This window comes from Lepidothrix coronata, unplaced genomic scaffold (assembly GCF_001604755.1).
Source record: "Lepidothrix coronata isolate B3197 unplaced genomic scaffold, Lepidothrix_coronata-1.0 Scaffold394, whole genome shotgun sequence".
NCBI classification, from domain to species: domain Eukaryota; kingdom Metazoa; phylum Chordata; class Aves; order Passeriformes; family Pipridae; genus Lepidothrix; species Lepidothrix coronata.
In genome coordinates this window covers 4,953-24,016 of record NW_016690574.1, presented here as the reverse complement: position 1 = coordinate 24,016, position 19,064 = coordinate 4,953, and the positions used below count along the sequence as shown (strand labels likewise).

Genomic DNA, 19,064 nt, shown 5'->3' with positions numbered 1-19,064 from the left:
AGCAAGAAGGCCAATGGTGTTCCAAGGTGCATTAGGAAGAGCACTGCCAGCAGGTCAACGGAGGTGATCCTGCTCCTCTACTCAGCCCTAGTGGAGCCACATCTGTAGTGCTGTCTGCAGTTCTGGGCTCCTCAGGGCAAAAGAGACACGAAGCTCCTGGTAGAGGTCCAGCAGCAGGCTATGAAAATTATTAAGGGACAGGAGCATCTCTCTTATGAGGAAAGGCTGAGGGAGCTGGGCCTGTTCAGCCTTAGAAGAGAAAACTAAGAGGGGACCTCACTGATGTCTATAAGTATCTGAAGGGAAGGTGTCAAGAGGATGGAGCCAGGCTCTTCCCAGTGGTGCCAAGCAACAAGAGGCAATGGGCAGAAACTAATGCACAAGTTCCACCTGAACATGAAGAAGAACTTCTTTATTGTGAGACTGACTGAGCATTGAAACAGATTCCCCAGAGATTGTGGAGTCTCCTTCCCTGGAGACATTCAGAAGCCACCTGGACACACTCCTGAGTAACATGCTCTAGGGGACCCTGCTTGAACAGAGAGGTTGGACTAGATGACCTCCAGTGGTCCCTTCCCACCTGAACCATACTGTGATTCTGTGATTCCAAACCCACAGTCTCAAGCTCTGCTGGCTCAAGGCTGAGTACTGCCTCAGAGCAGGAAGGTGGAGTGTCACCCTGATCCAGTCTTGTCTCATGATTTTCTTGCAAAATACAGTTCTTTTGCAGTTGTGTAGCTCCAGATAGCCCCAGGTCTTCCATCACACATTACAAGGTATACTGCAACCTGTAACAAAAAGACAACTACTTAATACACAGGTAATGATTTATGGTTAAAAGAACATGTAATTCTTGTAACAGTGATTGTCCTCTGAAAATACCATGGTAGATTCAATGTTTCTTCATCCTTTCCTGGTCTAAGTGGCTGTTGAGTCTCCAAAATACTATGTCTTCTCACTCCTTGCTGTCTATTAATTAATTTTTTTTAGCTGTTTGCTCTCTTTTCCATGATTCCTTAATGTTTTTGTCATAAAGATTTCAAATTAGCCCCAGGTTGGTGATGTTCTGGATATTATAATTCTGTTGGTATAGGTGAACATTACAAATGTCTATCCTAAATTATATAGCTAAGAAATCTTGCATACCTGTTTCTCTACACAGAACACAGTTTTCTGGCGATTTAGGTCCACACACAAGTAGCTACTGCTATCATAGGAGCAATACTCTGTTCCCATAGTGGGGGCTTCTCTGGACAGCATTCCTCTGTGACAGGACTCGGTGACTATGATCACATTTCTGAATCTGTTAATACACCATGAGTAGTGCCCCTTAGCTCCTGTGCAGTGACTGATACATATCTTCAGGCAATAGCAATGAAGATATTGCCTGAAGATATTGTGCATGTGCTGTTTTACAATCACCTCTATGCCTTCTTCTGTATAGCCTTCATTTCTTTTTGGCCTTCATTTCTTCTAAAATCACATCTCTATCCCATTTCAGTGGTTGAAACTTTGGCCATCCTACACTCTGACTGTCCTATAACTTGAGTGCTGGTGATTACTGCTTGCAGAATCTACTGTTATTGGTAGTTTAACAATGTTAGTAGCACTTTTGAGTTCCAATACTTTTCTTTCTATAAAACTAATATTTTTACTATTTCTACCCACTTTTTGATTCCCATATGACATTGTACAATCTCATTTAATAAAAATATCTTGTGTAAATAACATTCAAATATTTATTTGTACGTATTTTTATTTCATGGGGTTTGTATGTTGAATATAATATGCCCCAGTTTTGATCACTTACTACTCAAAGCTTTTAGAGAAGTGGTATCTAAAATTCCAGTTACAACTTCTACTCCCTTAAAATTATATCCAACCCTCTTGGTATGTTGGACTCAATCACATGGAATCCATTTCTGGGTCAATGTTACAAATAACCCTTTAATAAAAGCAGTATATCTGTTCAGTCTTAGAAAAGTCAAAGTAAAACTTTCTTCACAGCAATATGCACTCTATTACTTTGTTGCTACAAAGTAGTATTTGTATTTGTATACCCAAAATGGTACATTTTCTCTGGAAACTTTGGTTAACCGCACAAACAGTAAAACTCTGTGAACTAAATGTTTGACCTCTCCTTTTTGTTGTTTGTTTCGCTTTCTACTTCGCTTCTGATTTTAACACTTTGTTTAACCATCTCTGCTGTTCTCTGCTCATATATCAGTTGGTATGGTTGTCCAAGTTCCATCACAATTGCTGTACATTCTCTTGATTTTTAGCCAAGTAGTAGAAATAAAATATTCAAGGTTAATTTGTATGTGCTTCAAGCCCCCAGAGTACATTCCCTTAAAATCAGAGACTTTTGTTAAAATCATAAAATTATTTTTGGCACCATAGAACATAGATGCTGTTGTTTAGCCCTCATGTTTGTTTCCCACAATTTTAAAGCAGTGGAGACATGTATCTTACATTTTTATGGTCTGTGGTACAAAAGAGTTTTCCATTGCTACTGGAGGTAGGGTCTATTATCAACAAAAAGCAGGATGCTTACTACTTCCTTTTTATGCAAGCAAATATTCACAAATTTGAACCTAACATAATTATTAATAAATACATGAAAACTTCACTCAGACAAAGCCTAATAATTAATTTATGCTGCTTCTTTTAAAAGCCTTTCTGCTAGCAATAGTTCTGCTGTGACTTCCCTTACTGACTCTTAAATTGTAATAACATCTGTAACATAACATTCTTGCTTTTTGTTGACTTATTTACCTTTCCATAATTAAAATTGAAATGAACTATTTAGACATTTTTCCATTCATGAGTTTTTCTCCATATACATAAGGTCCTGCTTTGTTTATAATTGGATCTGGTCCATCCTATTTATAGTTTAGACTGTAAATTTGCGTGGAAAATATGGAACATTACTCTCCTTCCTCCTTGTCATTCGTCAGAGTACTGGTTTATTCTTGTTTGCGTATTCGTGCATTGAGCATTCCTTCCCATCTGAGTTGCTATAACATCATTAAACACTTTCCATGTGTTTAGATAGGGTCTGTATACATTCTTCAGTTAAAACATTAGGCAATCATTTTACTTCCAGGCATAGCTCAAAATCACATGAGCTTGTGAGAAGCTGTTGTGGCTCACAGGCCATTACAATGACAAGGTGATATCCCAAACTTTTCTGTAATTTTTCACCATTTGGCTTAGTGCTATTTTTGTAGTCCCGTCAGGTCATTCAATTTACCTTGAACTGCAAGTTTCAAACAATGTGGAGTTTTTCTTTCCTCGCAGGCTCCCACATAATTCCCTGATTATTTGCCCAGGAATAAATATTCCTTGTTTCAAATCAACCTATTGGTTTAAATCCCATCTGAAATATCCTATGTGGTATATTACATTGTGGTATATATATAATAAAATATGCACTGTGGTACACTTGGCTGTAGCTTTCTTTACTGGAACAAACTCAACCCACTTTTTTTAGAATTAGGAAACCATACTTACTCCCACTTTGTGTGGTAGGTGGGAATAAGATGGGACTACGCTAAATCTAGCGTAGTCTGTTTGTATGATAGCCTGTTGTCCTGGTTTTTGCTGGGAAAGAGTTTGCTTTTTTCTGAGTCCAGTACTGTGTTTTGAATTCTGTATGAGAATTATGAGATAAGACACTGATGTTTTGGTTGTTGCTAAGTAGTGCTTCCCTTAAGTCAAGGACTTTTCAGTGTCTCATGCTCTGCCAGTTATCTGCTGCACAAGAAGCTGAGGGCAGGGGGAGCACAGTCAGGACAGGTGACCTGAGCTGACCGAGGGAATATTTCATACTACAGGATGTCATGCCCAGTATATAAACTGGGAGGAGTTGGCTGGGAGGGGTTGATTGGAGCTCAGGGACTAGCTGAGCATCTGTCAGCGAGTGGTGAGCAATTATATTGCACATTACTTGTTTCTCTTGGGTTTTATGTCCCCCCATCTATATTATTATTATTATTATTATTATTATCATCATCATTGTCATTATTATTATTATTATTATTATCATTATTATCATTATATTTTACTTTGTTTCAATTACAAAACTCTTCTTACATTAAGCCATGAATTTTTACTTTTTTCCAATTCTCCTTCCCACCCCACTGGGCAGAGAGTGAGTGAGCGAGCAAATGGCTGTGGTACTTACTTGCCATCTGGGATTAAAACATGACACTTACGGTTCATGAATTCTGATGTTTCAATTTTCTCTTAGTGAGGGTATTCACCACAGCACAAACTAAGCTATTATATGCCCATCTGTTTTCACGTTTGGCCAACTACCTACCTTCTAATACTCCCTTTTGCATTCAAACACCCCGTAAATGATCTTGCTCGTGCACCTATTGAAACAAATCTACTGGAAGTGTACAGACTGCTCCTTACCTACAAGTGTTTGTTACCTGACCACAGTACACTCTCTATGCTTCTCCTCTCTACTAGCTTCTATAGTAATCACCCCTCAATGTCCTCATTTTCATGTGGCAAATAGCTCGGTCTTTGATACCTTGCTTTGTATCATTTTCTTTGGTTTGTTTTCAAACTGTGTGTTTCTTCAAATGTTAAGTCTACTGGGGCCACCACAGTCTTTACAAGGGTATGTGCTTGACTATTCCAATACTGCTGCCTCTTTATGTTCCTTTTGGTATGCTTTTACATGACCTGCATTTTTTTTTCCTCTCTTCTTTTTTTAACCTATGTACAGGATTTCCTTTCTATGATTGATAGGCTATCAGATCTCCATTCTGTGTTTGAAGGTAATTTTTATTCTACTTTGGTAGCCAAATAGTTAAAGCTTGATGCATCCGGTCTGAAACTATGTACAAAGCTAGATCATTTCCTTCGGGTTCCTCTTTTAACCTCATTAGCAGAGCTTGTGGCTCTGCTGCTTGTGCAGAGCGAAGGCAGACGGCTCTTTTTATTTTTCCCAGGAGTTGCAGCATATCTAATAGAGGATTTTCCACACTTTTGAAAAGAACTGGAGCCATTTGTGAACCACACTGAATAACCTGTGGCACGAAGTCGATAGCAGAGCTTTTATCCAGTGAGAGACACATAAACAGGTAAAGTGCATTTATGTTCTGTTCCAGTGGTTAAAAGGCATACAGAGCTAGTGATAAATCTTTTTATATTCTACATAAAGCTTTTATTTTATAAAAGCCATTGTCCAGCTAGCCTAGGGTTTGATACATATCCAGTTTGTACTTTTCCACTGATTATGACATTATGAACTTCAGTGGAGTACGTGTGATATATACTTTAGTGAAGCATGTGTGATATGTATTACTGCAAAACAGCCTCTAGTGATGTATTCCTGAAGCTAATTGCCTATGCCAATGCTTAACCTGTTTTTTAGTATGTAATAGAGTTCTTTCCCACAGGTCTTAAGACTCTCAAAGCAAAGGCTGTAACTTTCATCTTATTTCTGTGTTCTTAGCACAGTTAGATCAGTAGTGGCCAGCTGAACATGAAACAGTTTACAATAGTCTGAGCATCTAAAGGCCAGTGTTTGAAGTAGTGCATTTTTGCTTCTTTTTTTCTTTCCATTCTTGCTGGTGAAATTCCTTCGCTAATTTGATTAGTGGTGTACTGATTTCTGCAAATGTAATTCTCATGAAAATGTAAGCAATTCCAAAATTGAATCTCATACAACTATTACTTGCATGGACTCTCGTAGTCAGTTCTACTCATTGCTGATCCCATTCCTTCCTGACCTAAAACTATTACTGAATATTTCAGTTCAGATTGTACCAACTGAATCTTGTCATGATTAACTTTAAAGCCTGTGTTGAAAGTAATGATGATTACTTCCTGAATATATTCCCGAACTTTCAATTCATTTTTAACATGTACCAACTCATCATTCATGTATGGTATGACATAACACATTTTGATGGTAATTTCATCCACATGTGATACATTTGATCTGAAAGTCTTGAGGTACATGTATAAAACAATATTGCTTTCTCTCACAGTTAAATGTTTGTTGTTACCAGCTTTGCTATCTTAGTGGAATTTTAAAGAAAGCATTGGCTAAACCAATAGCAAAAAAATCAGTGAAATATTCTGCTTAGTGCTACATGAATTTCAGGCATGTTTCCACTACAAACAGCCTGAGAGGTGGCTACCTTACGTAAGTGTTAAAATCCCACTTTTAGGATTTTTCCTTAGCTTTTAACACTGGACAAATAGGATGTTAAAAGGATAAGTTTCTGTACTAAGAACTTGCTTTCCAATAAACTTGTTGGTGGATTGGAGTCCTTCCTCTGTTTCTGGGTATCCAGGTGTTGATATTGTTTTTTGGGAAGGAGGATCTGGACCTTCCAATCACAACTTCTATTTTTTTACATTTTAGCTTACAGACACACAAAACTTGAGGAAATTCTGTTACCCAAATATCCACTGTTTTTACTTCCTCCGGATTCTTAATAACAAAGCATCAATGACTTGCAGGAATCACTCCACCCTCACCTCCCACTGGTCAGGCCCAATTCCACAAACATCCGTAGCAAAATCTGAATCTATTCCATTTTGTTTCAGCAAGACTATGCCAATAATTCCCTGGTGTTTATATGAGGGGTCCTCCCACTACTATACTCAGAAGGAACTCCTGAACTTGGCAGCTTTTTAACTGCAGGCAGAGATCTTAATACAGGTACTTAAACATCCTTTCCTGCATATAATACAAATTTTATCATTTTTCCATTTTCTTGAGTTCCAGATGGAACAAATATTCATTGAAGAGTGGTTATTGACTTTATAGTATCAATTAACATCATGGCACTAGTGGTAGTTAACGTTCTTTTCTTGACCATCTAGTACTAATATTGTTATTGGCCATTTGCATTGATTATATTGTAATTTCACCATTAGACCAGGGACAACTAGACAGCAGAGCGTTCCTAGTCTTTGTTATTGAGAGGAAGAGGTGATGCCAGAGGGCTTCACCGAAAGGGATCTGTTATTTTCTGTTGTTTTCATTCCTTCTCATGATTTTTCATTTCCTTAACAAAATGAGCCAGTGAAGAATTTATGTATTCTGTCCCATTTTCTCATATCTTTGCCTCTTTTCCTCAGATTTTACCATGTTGCTTTCCTGCAGTCCCATTGGTGTCCCCTAAAGGAAGTTTTTATCATTTTCTCCAAGGATCTTTTGCAGTCAGCATTTTGCAGTTACCATTTACCCCTATTTACACAAAGAGCTATACTCACAGTGAGGACTATTTTCCCTTTTCTGTTCCCTTTGATTTTTATTTTGAAATGGAGGCTTTGGGTCTTTTATAACCATGTTTCTGAAAATTACAATATGTGCAGACCTTTTGTCAGATCCACAGGACTGAGATTTCCTTGCATTCCTTCTTACCTTCATTACCTTATCCATTGTCCTTGTCCATACTTGTTGAAGCTGAATTTGCAGCTCTTCTCATTGTATTTCTCCTTGATTCACAGGCCCCTGAGTTACTCTTGCTGACTTAACTCTTGTACCACTGTTCCTTGAAAGTCACTGTGGTTCTATTTAATCAGATACATTCTCAGATGCCAATCCCAACAGTTTTCCCAGGTTTTGTATGACTTTACAATCTCATAGTGTTCTAGATGGATTTCCTGCTAGCCAAATCTCCTTTCATTGCTTAGATAACTGTTCTGAGACATCTACCTATTAAATTTCTTACAGGAGATTCTTCTTGCGGTGTAACTGATAATCATACTCCATTTTGAGGCTGTGTAATTTTTACCAGTTAAGGAAAGCTAATCCTTTAGGCCCAAAAGTCCCATTTTACGAGTTTCTGAATTTAGTGGCCTATAGTTTTAAGCCTGTCCTCTTACTTGCTCCACAGTCAGGTCAGGTCTGAGTTTCCCATATATCCCAGTTTTATCCTGAATAGAAAAATGGTAACATATTCGCTATGCATAGTTGGCAGTTGTGTCCTGGCTGACTGCTATTGAAGTAAAGGGGCTTTTTGAGTCTGCAGAAGTTAATCTGTACAGTATAGCTTTCAGGGTCTGTCTTCAAGTTAGTACATGGTTCACTGCAAAAACCATAAGGTAAATGTAGCAATCAGAAACTGAGGATCTACTTTTAAATGCCATCACACTAGTATTATACACCCAGATCAAAAAAGAGACAAAAACCTGACTGTTTTTATTATCAGCTAGATCAAAATTGATGCACAACAGAGGGTTTTGGAAACATTTGCCATTATTTCTACTCATATTTTGCTGATATAGAAGATATACATATATATTTCTCCTTTTCTGTTGTTCACCCCTCTCTTTTTCTACATATTTGTATAAATATATGTGAAGAAAAAGGGGGTTTTCATAGGTGAGCAGTGTCATTATTCTTTTCCTCTATTTCCTATCATGGTTTAACACTAATGTATGTATGAGTCATCTGATATGGCATGACAATCATCTGTGTCCATGGGATCCGTTGTGAGGAGATCAGTTTACTAAGCTTGCCATTATTAGAATAGCCACTGCTATGAGTATTGTGGTAGCAAACAAGATGTTTTGATCACTACCGTCGTGGTGGAATATCAAAAGGAAGAGGATAATAACTTCTACCTATTCTTGGGGTTTCAATGTTTGTGGGGAACATCTTACTATGAAATCTTGAGTTAAGCATTATTCTGCCTGCCTGACTTCACCCTTTTGTGAAAAAGAGGAAATGTCAGTGCTGGTGACAGATTTACTGGAACAAGGTGAACTCTGTAACAAATAGTGTGATAACCCAATCTAACCCCCAGTATGAAAAGACCATACATGCACTCATGATGATATAGACTTACCTTCATTTTTAGGACTTAGGGAAGCATGTACACATGCTTTCCCTGAGAGACCTACCATGCTTAAGTAGTTCAGTTTACTTGAAATACAAATATACGTGGAAATCGATTAGGAAAGTAGGTGGTAATTCTGTTCTGTGAAACAATCCACCAGTATTCCAAAAAGGGTTTTGTCACATACATATTTGGAACAAAATGAAGAACTGTATTTCAATATCTTTTGTTCTTGTAAACACACAATTTCTTGTACACATTAGATTATCCAATTAGTGTGTGAGAAATTCTTCTGGTCCTGTCACATAGTAATCTTTGTGACATAAGCATCATAAGCATGCTTACATGACACATAAGCATCTTTCTGAAATATTGCCAAGATGTTCCATAAATAACCTAGGCAGATACGTTCTCCTTCCTCATGTGCACCATACCATGGAATCAGTTTGGTTATAGGACTTGGCCTGATTCTAACCACACCTGCTTAAAACTTCCAACTAAATGGACACTTTCATCAACTTTTGCCAGCCTTGCGTGGTCACTGCAGAAATCATCTGTCTTCTTTAGCATGTGGGAAAATTTAGCAAAATATCTGTCCTCAGATACCATGGAAAATGCTATAATGTCTTCTTCAAATGGCCCATGACATGGAATCACTGCCAGGTCATTTCCTCTATTGCTTAGATAGAAGGCTTTGTTTGCATGCCCCAAGCCCGATAGACACTCACCAGAGGTAGTTTAAAACATTTTCTAAATTCAGTTCTGCTTCACAGTACTGACTATACAAGGAACAGCTGAGGATGCTCCCATCAAGGAATCCCTGTAGCATTTAGTAAGCATACCTTGCCCACAGGAGGTGTCTCTGGATCCTTAGGATGTTTGCCTTAGTTCTCTAATTTCTACTGGAACAGCATTCCTAGTGTGCCAGGTGCAGACACAGAATACAAGAAATATAGGCATTTTCCTACAGTAGTTGGTATCTCAGTTTGACTAGGTGCTCAGATGAGCGGCTGAGAGTTGCTACCTTGAACATTTTCCATATTAACAAAATCATTTGCTTTCAATGAAAGGTGACATGGAAAACAGGACTGCTCTGAACACTTCATTCAGTCAGGGTGAGCTGTTAATCATTCATTATTTATTGCTGACTATAAAAGGAAATTGAGGAATTACATTGACTGCCACGACCCTTATGCAGGGTCACGTGTCATTGCGTGCAAGCAGAATGTAAACTGTGCAGAGGTGCTGACTCAGGGTTGAGTCAGAAAGGAGAAGTCTAGAGTGCAAAGGTGAGGAAGTCGCAATACAAGCCTTCACTTTGTTCTTTCAGTTATCATTGGGTGATACTGGAGCACTCTCTGAAACCTTGTTGTTCAAGGTCTCCATGAATATTGACTTTTTGTGGAGCCACCCCCAGTCCTTCTGGCTCTGACCTACAGCCTTCATCTCCCATTCTGTCTGAGAAGTAGACAAGAAATCATGTTGTGATTTCACAGTCTACACAGGAAAGGGAGGAACATTGAGCAAGACCCCTGTGGTTTGCTGATTAGTTTGTATTGGTTCTTTCTGCTGTTTCTTGGGCAGAAAGGTCTCTGTTTACTAATATTACTCATATTACTCATATTTGTCTATGATTAGCACTTATACTGATCACATTGCTGATTAGTATGTCACTTTTTCACAAAGCTTATGCTTAGAAATGAGTAAGAAACAAATAAGAAAAAAAGGTGAAATTTGGATTTGCAAGGCCAAAGTCTAATAAATTCAAGTTTCAGTGGGAAATATATGGAAGAAGGTTGTTTTTGCCTTGACATGAATAATATCTGGAGGTCTTATCCCGATAAACCTTGCTGGAATCAATAAATCTTGTTGGAATCAAAATATATTATAGTGATCTTATGATGTACCAGCTTGTCACAACTGAAGTGAGTTTTTCAATTCTCTCTGCCACCAGCTTCAGCTGTTGACAGTCCCTGGACTAGAGATAGCTTAGAACTGCAAGCAAACCAGGATCTTGTACCTGGAAGTGTTAGGAGAGATAAGGAGCTTGGATTAACCATTGGGTACGACTTTAGGAAATAAATTTGTGGAAATTAAGATTAAAGACTCCTGATGGAAAGAGGGAAATTGGGGGTTAAGAGAAGCTGCAGATAGATAATGAGACATCAGAGCATCTAGTCTGAGTCAATAGAATGACTACAGGTGATTGCCTTCTCAGTAACCTCAGTAACTGTAGCCATAATGCAGCTGGCCACAACATAGTGAAATCTGATGGTCTGGTTGCTGAAGTCCTGCATGGTGGGAGATTTATTTCCTCCAATCTCTTTAGAACCGTTTCTTGCAAAATGATCACATGAAGCAGAACTTGATATCATAACTGAAATCTTCCTGTTGGATCTCCCTGGATTGTTGTCAGAGATGCACTGGTGTGATATGTGAGGCAGACAGAGCTTTGGCATGTGACAGCATGTTTCAGGAAGCAGAAGTGATCGATATGAAGAAGCGTTACCCCTACTGTCTATGGTTATGGCTGTTTAAAAGGTTTGGAGCTTGTGAACACGTCTTGACTGTATACAATTGCCTGTAGAAACAAAATTGCCTTAGAGTGTACAATTATTTGTTTTATGGTAAACAGCAAAAAGGAACAGAGCAATTTGACTCTGATTAAAGACTAACATGCAGAACATGGTCATAGTGCCATAATCGATGACTTACGAGATTAACTGAATGATTATTTTAGTCATTTCACTATTGTAACAAAATTCAATATATAGATAAAATAAAATATGTAAGTATACTTCCATATTGCTACAGGACAAGAAAGTCAAATTACTTACAGAAACTTAAAATATTTCCCTATTTTTTAAATAAACAACAGATTGAGGCTACTTTCCACAAAAAAAAAAAGGAACCTGTGAAACAGTTTGGGTCCAGAGGATAGTAATGGCAAAGATCAATGGCACCAACTCTATCTAGAAGGTTATAGGAACTAGGTTTTGTGTTTGGTTTTAGATTTGGGGTTTTGGTGGGTTTTTGTTTGGTTGGTTGGTTTTTGGGGTTTTTTTTGTTTTTGTCTAGAGAAGACAGACAACATTTGTGAAAGCAACATTAAAATTTTGAAAGCTGTGAATAGGAAAGGAGTAACAGGTCTAACCTGTGTCAAGGACAATTCATGTTAGACATCAGAAAAACTTCCTAGTGTTTCAGATAGTCTAAACGTCTCCATCGTTGTTTTTAGAAACTACCAATGGAGAGACAGAACTTAAACACCTGTCAAGAACGGCATATGTAACAATTGATCTGATCTGGAGGAAGGAGGATGGCCAGGATGGCGTTTTGACATTATATGTCATCCACATATAATGAGGTTTAATTGTAGAATAGCAAAAGAAACAAAAAATTGGAATTCCATATTACTAGGCAGAAGCTGAACGACAGGTTTTTAACTCTCATAATTTCCTGTGTAATCTAGACATTTCACAAATTGTATGGAATAGAATGTGAGTATTCATAAAATGTGACTTTAAATAGTATTGTACAAGGAAATAAGTCAATATTACTAGATTCAATTTCTCTACAGGTATAATGTTGATGCTGTTATATATTTCATATATAGTGACTTGAGTTTGTAAACTCCTTTCCTTCTTCCTCAGGACTTCAGCTGTCTGTGATCCAAGACACAGTTGTGTCACCATCTCTCAGACTTGTGAGGAAATTGCTAAATTCTGAGCAAGAACTACAAAGAAATTGATAAAGGGGACTTCTGCAAGGTAAGAAAGGTAAAATGGCAGACAGAGGTAATAGTCTTGAGATGAAGTTAAGCAACTGTTTAAGGATTCAAGAGGAAAACATCATCATGAAAAGGGAAAAGCAGCAATTTGGAAGACAGCAATTAAGTCACAATGAGAATCTGTTCCAGAGGCAGTAGAAACCAGTTCTACCCCACCTCACTGGGGACTTCTTGGCCAGCAAAGACTTTTCCTGTTTCTTAATCAGAGCACTGAGCATACCAACAGTCAGTTTAATATTTCATTAATTCAAGTTATCAACAAATGGCTGTGTATGGTAACTAATCAGTAACTGCTGAATACTTTTAAGTTGTGTGTATTCAGCTTACAAAGGGCTCTTTGTGCACAGCAAAAGGTGTCTGTCCAATCAAAGAGACTCGATGAGGGAAGGATTACTTGTACTGTTACAATATTACGAGGTATATCATTGCTGAGAAAAGTTAACAGGAAAAAAATTGAGTGTGTCTGTAATAATATACGTTTTATTCAGCTTCAATTGGAAAAAATGTTTTCCACCTGCACAAGAAGTAATTTTATATTTTTCCTGCAATTTTTCATTTGTGATATGAAGTCCTGANGTGAGGAAATTGCTAAATTCTGAGCAAGAACTACAAAGAAATTGATAAAGGGGACTTCTGCAAGGTAAGAAAGGTAAAATGGCAGACAGAGGTAATAGTCTTGAGATGAAGTTAAGCAACTGTTTAAGGATTCAAGAGGAAAACATCATCATGAAAAGGGAAAAGCAGCAATTTGGAAGACAGCAATTAAGTCACAATGAGAATCTGTTCCAGAGGCAGTAGAAACCAGTTCTACCCCACCTCACTGGGGACTTCTTGGCCAGCAAAGACTTTTCCTGTTTCTTAATCAGAGCACTGAGCATACCAACAGTCAGTTTAATATTTCATTAATTCAAGTTATCAACAAATGGTTGTGTATGGTAACTAATCAGTAACTGCTGAATACTTTTAAGTTGTGTGTATTCAGCTTACAAAGGGCTCTTTGTGCACAGCAAAAGGTGTCTGTCCAATCAAAGAGACTCGATGAGGGAAGGATTACTTGTACTGTTACAATATTACGAGGTATATCATTGCTGAGAAAAGTTAACAGGAAAAAAATTGAGTGTGTCTGTAATAATATACGTTTTATTCAGCTTCAATTGGAAAAAATGTTTTCCACCTGCACAAGAAGTAATTTTATATTTTTCCTGCAATTTTTCATTTGTGATATGAAGTCCTGAGCATTTTTAAATCCCAAATGTTCCATACTATATTTCTTTAAATGTATTCTTCTGTTATAACTGTAGGAAGAATATAATTTTAAATGCAACTATACTGCAAGTAATGATTATGAAAAATATTATATCCTCACACATTAGTGCATGATTGAGTCATATTGAATAACTCTGGTGATAAATAAACACCAAGAAAGTTGTTTCCCATATACAGAAAATATTGCTCAAAAGGAGGTGTAGATCTGTTGGATCTTCTGTTGTTTAATAAGCCAAAAAACTTTGAAGCTTTCAGAAATGAGACTGAGTTTGTGAAGCTGAAAACTGACACATTAGTAATAGGAAGCTAGTGACATTAGTTTATGGCAGTCCTCCTTAAGAGAATAAATAATTAACTTCAAATCAAATTACCAGACAACAGAAGTGGAGTTTTGTAATTTTAGAACTTGCTTTTCAGAGTAAACTTTCTTTTTAAACACAAATAGAAGTTTGATGCTTACAACAACTTGATTTGTCCTCATGCTTAGTCTGAGACAAGTAAAATGTCCACCGATTCCAACAGGCATTCTCTCATGGCTGAGCAAACAACACAGTTCAAGGAACACGCAATTCTCATTTTCTGACAGTATGATTATTTTTGTCACAAATGACAAGTCTTGTTGACAGAATGGTAGCCAAGTTGGCAAAATTCCTGTACAATGTACTATTCTTTTCCAACATTGATTAACAGGAAAGAGGCTGCTAAAATGGAACAGGAGTTCCCCGAGTACTATAAATCAGAGCTTCTTCACAGTTATTCTGATCTATGCTAGGATTGAAAGTTGTTTGAGGAATCATTGCAGAATTCCTGGGACCCACTCCACAATTTTGTCTCTGCTATCAAAGTCAGATTAAAGTTTCTGTGTTGGTTGTTTATTCTGATATCATGTCCCAATTAGCCATCCCCTTTGCGGGCCTGCATCAGATAAAAAAAATACGTGGAACCAATGTGTGATTTGTGGGATGAGATCCTCTCAACACAAATTATTTCTGGAAGCATAAGCAGTTGAAACTTCACCACAAAACATGACAGCCCTAGTTTTGAAATGCCTTTTCTACTGCTCCAGAAGTTTGTTCATCAAATGTTGAGACATTTTGACCTATGAGAGAGGGTTGGATAAATAAATCTAGATAATTAAATACTTGGAAACAGTATGGAATAATTAATAGTGAGTTACAGTATAGGATGATCTGTGTTACCTAACTTAACTGCAATCCAAAAATTAGGTTATAATCATGCAAAATACAATTTAAACACTATTGTGAATAACAGAGCTATACTGAAAAGACTGGTGAGTGGTCTGTAAGAGCAATGACTTAGAGAAGGATTTAAGGTTTGTCATAGTTTATTGTACCTGTACAATCTGTCATTGTACTAGAGTGCCCGAGAGAGATTATTCAAACCATGCATTTATATCAAGTAGCAGAAGGGAATTAATTGTACCTCAGTTTAGCATTGCAGTGTTGACAGACTATTTCAAAGGATTGATGGTCATCCTTCAAACATACAAGAAGTTCTTATGCTCAAAATTCTAAAAATTTGAGTGAATATAATGCAAGAACAGTAAAACTATGTCAGCCAAAGGGAAATTGACTACTATCTTAATAAAGAGAGGGTTGAGTAAACCTTCTGAATATGTATANTTGACTACTATCTTAATAAAGAGAGGGTTGAGTAAACCTTCTGAATATGTATAGGTATTTTCAAATAGAAAATATATCTGACAATGCAGGTCCTCATAGAAATAATAATATCCAAGAGGTATTGTTCTCTCTTCAAATAGCAATATCCGTGAAGGGAAATGCAGCAAAAAACAGTTAGCCAATAGGTGCAAAAAACTTGTGACCTATTGTAATTTTTAAAGTACAACTAAATATTTTCCTCAAGTATAGGCTTTACTTTAGACAAGGTCAGCTTTCCTGACCCATTGAGTCACTTGGCAGAACTGTCAACTGCCTGAAATCCCCTAAGACATTTACCACATAACTCAATAGAGGTAGCTCTTTGAGCTGCAGTTGTCATTTGCCTCATAGAATCCCACTGGTCCACTGTTGGATAGGGCTGAGATGGACGTGTATGGAGGTGCATAAACATTTTCAGCCATTTTTTATTTGCTTGTACAAGGGATGTGAATTGTCCAACAGTTCCCATTTCACCAGATTCTGCTTCTTCTAATCATTGAATAACAAACTGCTTTGGGAAGGAATTTTGAATTGTTTATGAGCCTTAAATAGCTCAAAGGTCATAGATTGGTCATCTCTGTTTAAATCTATCTTCTGTGTGAAATGTTGTGACTAGTAAGTAGAAGGAGAAAAAAGAAAGGTTTTCTTTCTTCTGGACTTTTGAATGATCAGGACGCTCTGCTTTCAAGACATATTTACTTAGCATCAAGTTCGTGTCCACTCGATACAGACAGTGTCTATAGGAGATTTCATGCCTCAGCTCTTCAGTCTACAGAACTAAAAAATCTCCCTTGATGACATCAAGGCTTGGTTAAAGCTGAGGGTAAGCTGTTGATTTAACCAAATAACTGATCTGAGGGAAGACAGCATTTTTCAAACATTGGGATTATGAATCCTGCTAATGTATTTAGGGCAAAACTGGTCGCCAGACTTTGGATGAGACACCATTTCTCCTCAGAATAGACTGACTGCCACCTACATTGTTCCTGGATGTTTCTGTACATCTTTGGTTGTGGATCACCTGCTTTATTCACCTACATGTTTTTTTATACTCAAGTGCAGGTAATGTGTAGTGGCGATGCCTCGGATTCTTCTGTTGTTGTTTTATGATGCAAATTTAATCTCTTCAGACTGAAATTATATAGTCAAACCCAAATTATAAATTTTAACGTGGACGTATCTGAATGATTTATAGCCAACTTCAAGATATAAGAGATTAGAAGAAGGATTTAGTGATCTTCTCTGATTTCAAATTCTGTGCAATTCTGAAGCTGAGTGAACAGTCAAAGTATACAAGCTATAGAGAAATCACAAAATTTTGTATCCTCCTAAGTAGGTGTAAAATATGTTCCCAATTTTCTCACCTTTTTAGTATCAGTTTAGTTGCTTCAGCTCATAGTGTGATAAAACCAGGTGTCTTTCATATTCTTTGCTTTACTGTATGCAGGCAGTAGAAACTCTGGTAAAAATTAAATTGCTCTTCTACTATATTTCTATTTCCCTTTCTTATCATGATTGCACTGCCATAGCATCATGACATTCCAATGTGATAACAAAATGTTGTGAAAGATCTTTTAGTTTTGACCATTCTCCCTTTAATGTGAAATAGTTGTGAAAGTCCTGCAAATAATATTTCATTTTTTTAATCAATTAATTTTCTTTAAAATTTCTCATTTGACTTTATTCAATTTCCCCTGAAATAGTTGGACCAGTTCGTTAGGATTAAGTGTAGGAAAGCATTTAGGCACCCAGGTTAAAACCTATCAACTGCTGTGGATAGACCTCCATACACATATTTCAGAATGACTTTTCATAAACAGATAATACTTATACTTACTAATCCTTTATATTTTGCTTGACTGATAAAGCTAAACTACTCTTTCTAAACCATTTCTCAATCTGATAAGACTATTTGTATTCCAAAACATTATAAAAATACTGTTTACCAAAATTTTGAGATTACAGGCATACATGAAAAAAAGGAACAAAAATCATTTCTTCTGTGTAATGATCAGATTAAGTAAGTTTTGTGTAAGTAACGTGATCGGACACCTACAGAGAAATTAATATAAATCTACTTGTCTTCTAGGACAAGTATTTTTATTTAACTTTTCACAAATTTTACTTCTGTAAAAGTGTTGAAAAATGTCTAGTTCAATACATATACTGATATAAGGTTAAGAAGTGAAATTCATTTATTTGAAATGTTTTAAATATTTATTATTTTCATCAAAATAATGCCTACAGATACTGATAAAGCCATTACATTCCACAATGTCCATTAATAATCGTCCAAGTGCACTACTAATAAGTGGTCCATTTCAAACAGTCTAGAATCTGAACATACATTCAAAAATCAAAAAGATGCTAATTGAGAAGATTTCTGCTGACCAGAGCTATTTCCAAACCATTTTTAAACTGAGTCTGAAACTCATCTTGCTGTTCTGCAGTTACTCAAATGAGAAATTATATGCACTCCAGTAAAATCCCATTTTCTTTCATGCTAGATGGGTCGTGTTTTCCTGGATTAGACTTAGAAGATTGGAAAAGAAGCAAAAGAGTAAAACAATCCTTTGGTGTTATTTGGTTTCTTTGTCACTGTGTATTCAAGAATGGACTCATCCTTAAGTGGAACAGTTACTTGGAGCATTCAGCAACACCTCTAATAAGGTAAAGAGGAATTCCTCTGAATTTAAGGGGCATAGTTAAGCCAACAGTAGATCCAGGGAACTTTTTTTGATGGAAGAATAGAGTATTCAGGGTTGTTTTCCCAGGTGACAGTGAAATAAGTGTGTGTTTAAGGAGTAGTATTATTCCCTTTAGGAAAAGGGAGGTACAGTCCAAAGTGCATACATTTTACTCACCAATATAGGGAAGGCAATTGGAGTGGGAAAAAAAATGAGAGAAATCTATTTGTTATCTCTGTCTTACGTAACAAGAGCAAAGTCCAATCATGCAGTGTGTCCTGAACCATCTTAATTCTGCTCATGTTTGAGTAGTTTTTCAGAGGACTGGACACAAACTCAGAACAACCTTCCCGGTATGTCAGTAGTTTGGGACTTCTTTTAAATCAGAGATATTTTACAAATTCACTGATGTCTAAAATTGGGAAAAATCCAATTAACTGGATAAAAATTAGTTATTTTAAATAAACATTTACTTTCTCCTTTATTTTGTATATCTTTGCTGAATTGCAGAAAATATTATGCTTGTATCATTCAAATGAAATTAAATGAACGAGGTACTGTTATAAAATGAATACAAATCCAAAATGTTTGTCAGGAAACACCAAACTTCTGGGCTGTTCTCAACATGCTTATACTTGTTCATTATGAGGATTCACTTGCAATGTATGATATTAATAACTTTACTGATTTCAATAAGTATCTATATTTTTCTTTCAAACAAATCGTTGTTGAGATAATTCGAAAAACATTTATGTTTTTGAGATTACTAAAAAAAATTAAAACATTTGCTTAAGATTGTATATTTCTCAGTCAAATATTA

The 19,064-nt window shown here is 36.6% G+C and overlaps 1 protein-coding gene across 7 annotated transcripts in view; it reads left to right on the top strand.

The window, feature by feature from the left end:
- Window positions 1-43: 43 nt before the first annotated feature.
- Window positions 44-19,064, top strand: part of LOC108509718 (multidrug resistance protein 1A-like) — a 23,203-nt gene continuing 4,182 nt past the window's right edge. The window contains exons 1-5 of one of the 7 annotated variants that reach the window (XR_001878689.1): window positions 44-820; window positions 4,742-4,793; window positions 4,968-5,099; window positions 12,473-12,589; window positions 18,065-18,227. The gene's annotated coding sequence lies outside the window, so the exon portion shown is untranslated. Of the gene's footprint in view, window positions 821-4,527; window positions 4,794-4,884; window positions 5,100-11,254; window positions 11,361-12,472; window positions 12,590-13,178; window positions 13,250-18,064; window positions 18,228-18,492; window positions 18,598-19,064 lie in introns of those variants that run through there. The other 6 variants (XR_001878688.1, XR_001878687.1, XR_001878691.1 and 3 more) reach the window with 6 other exon arrangements.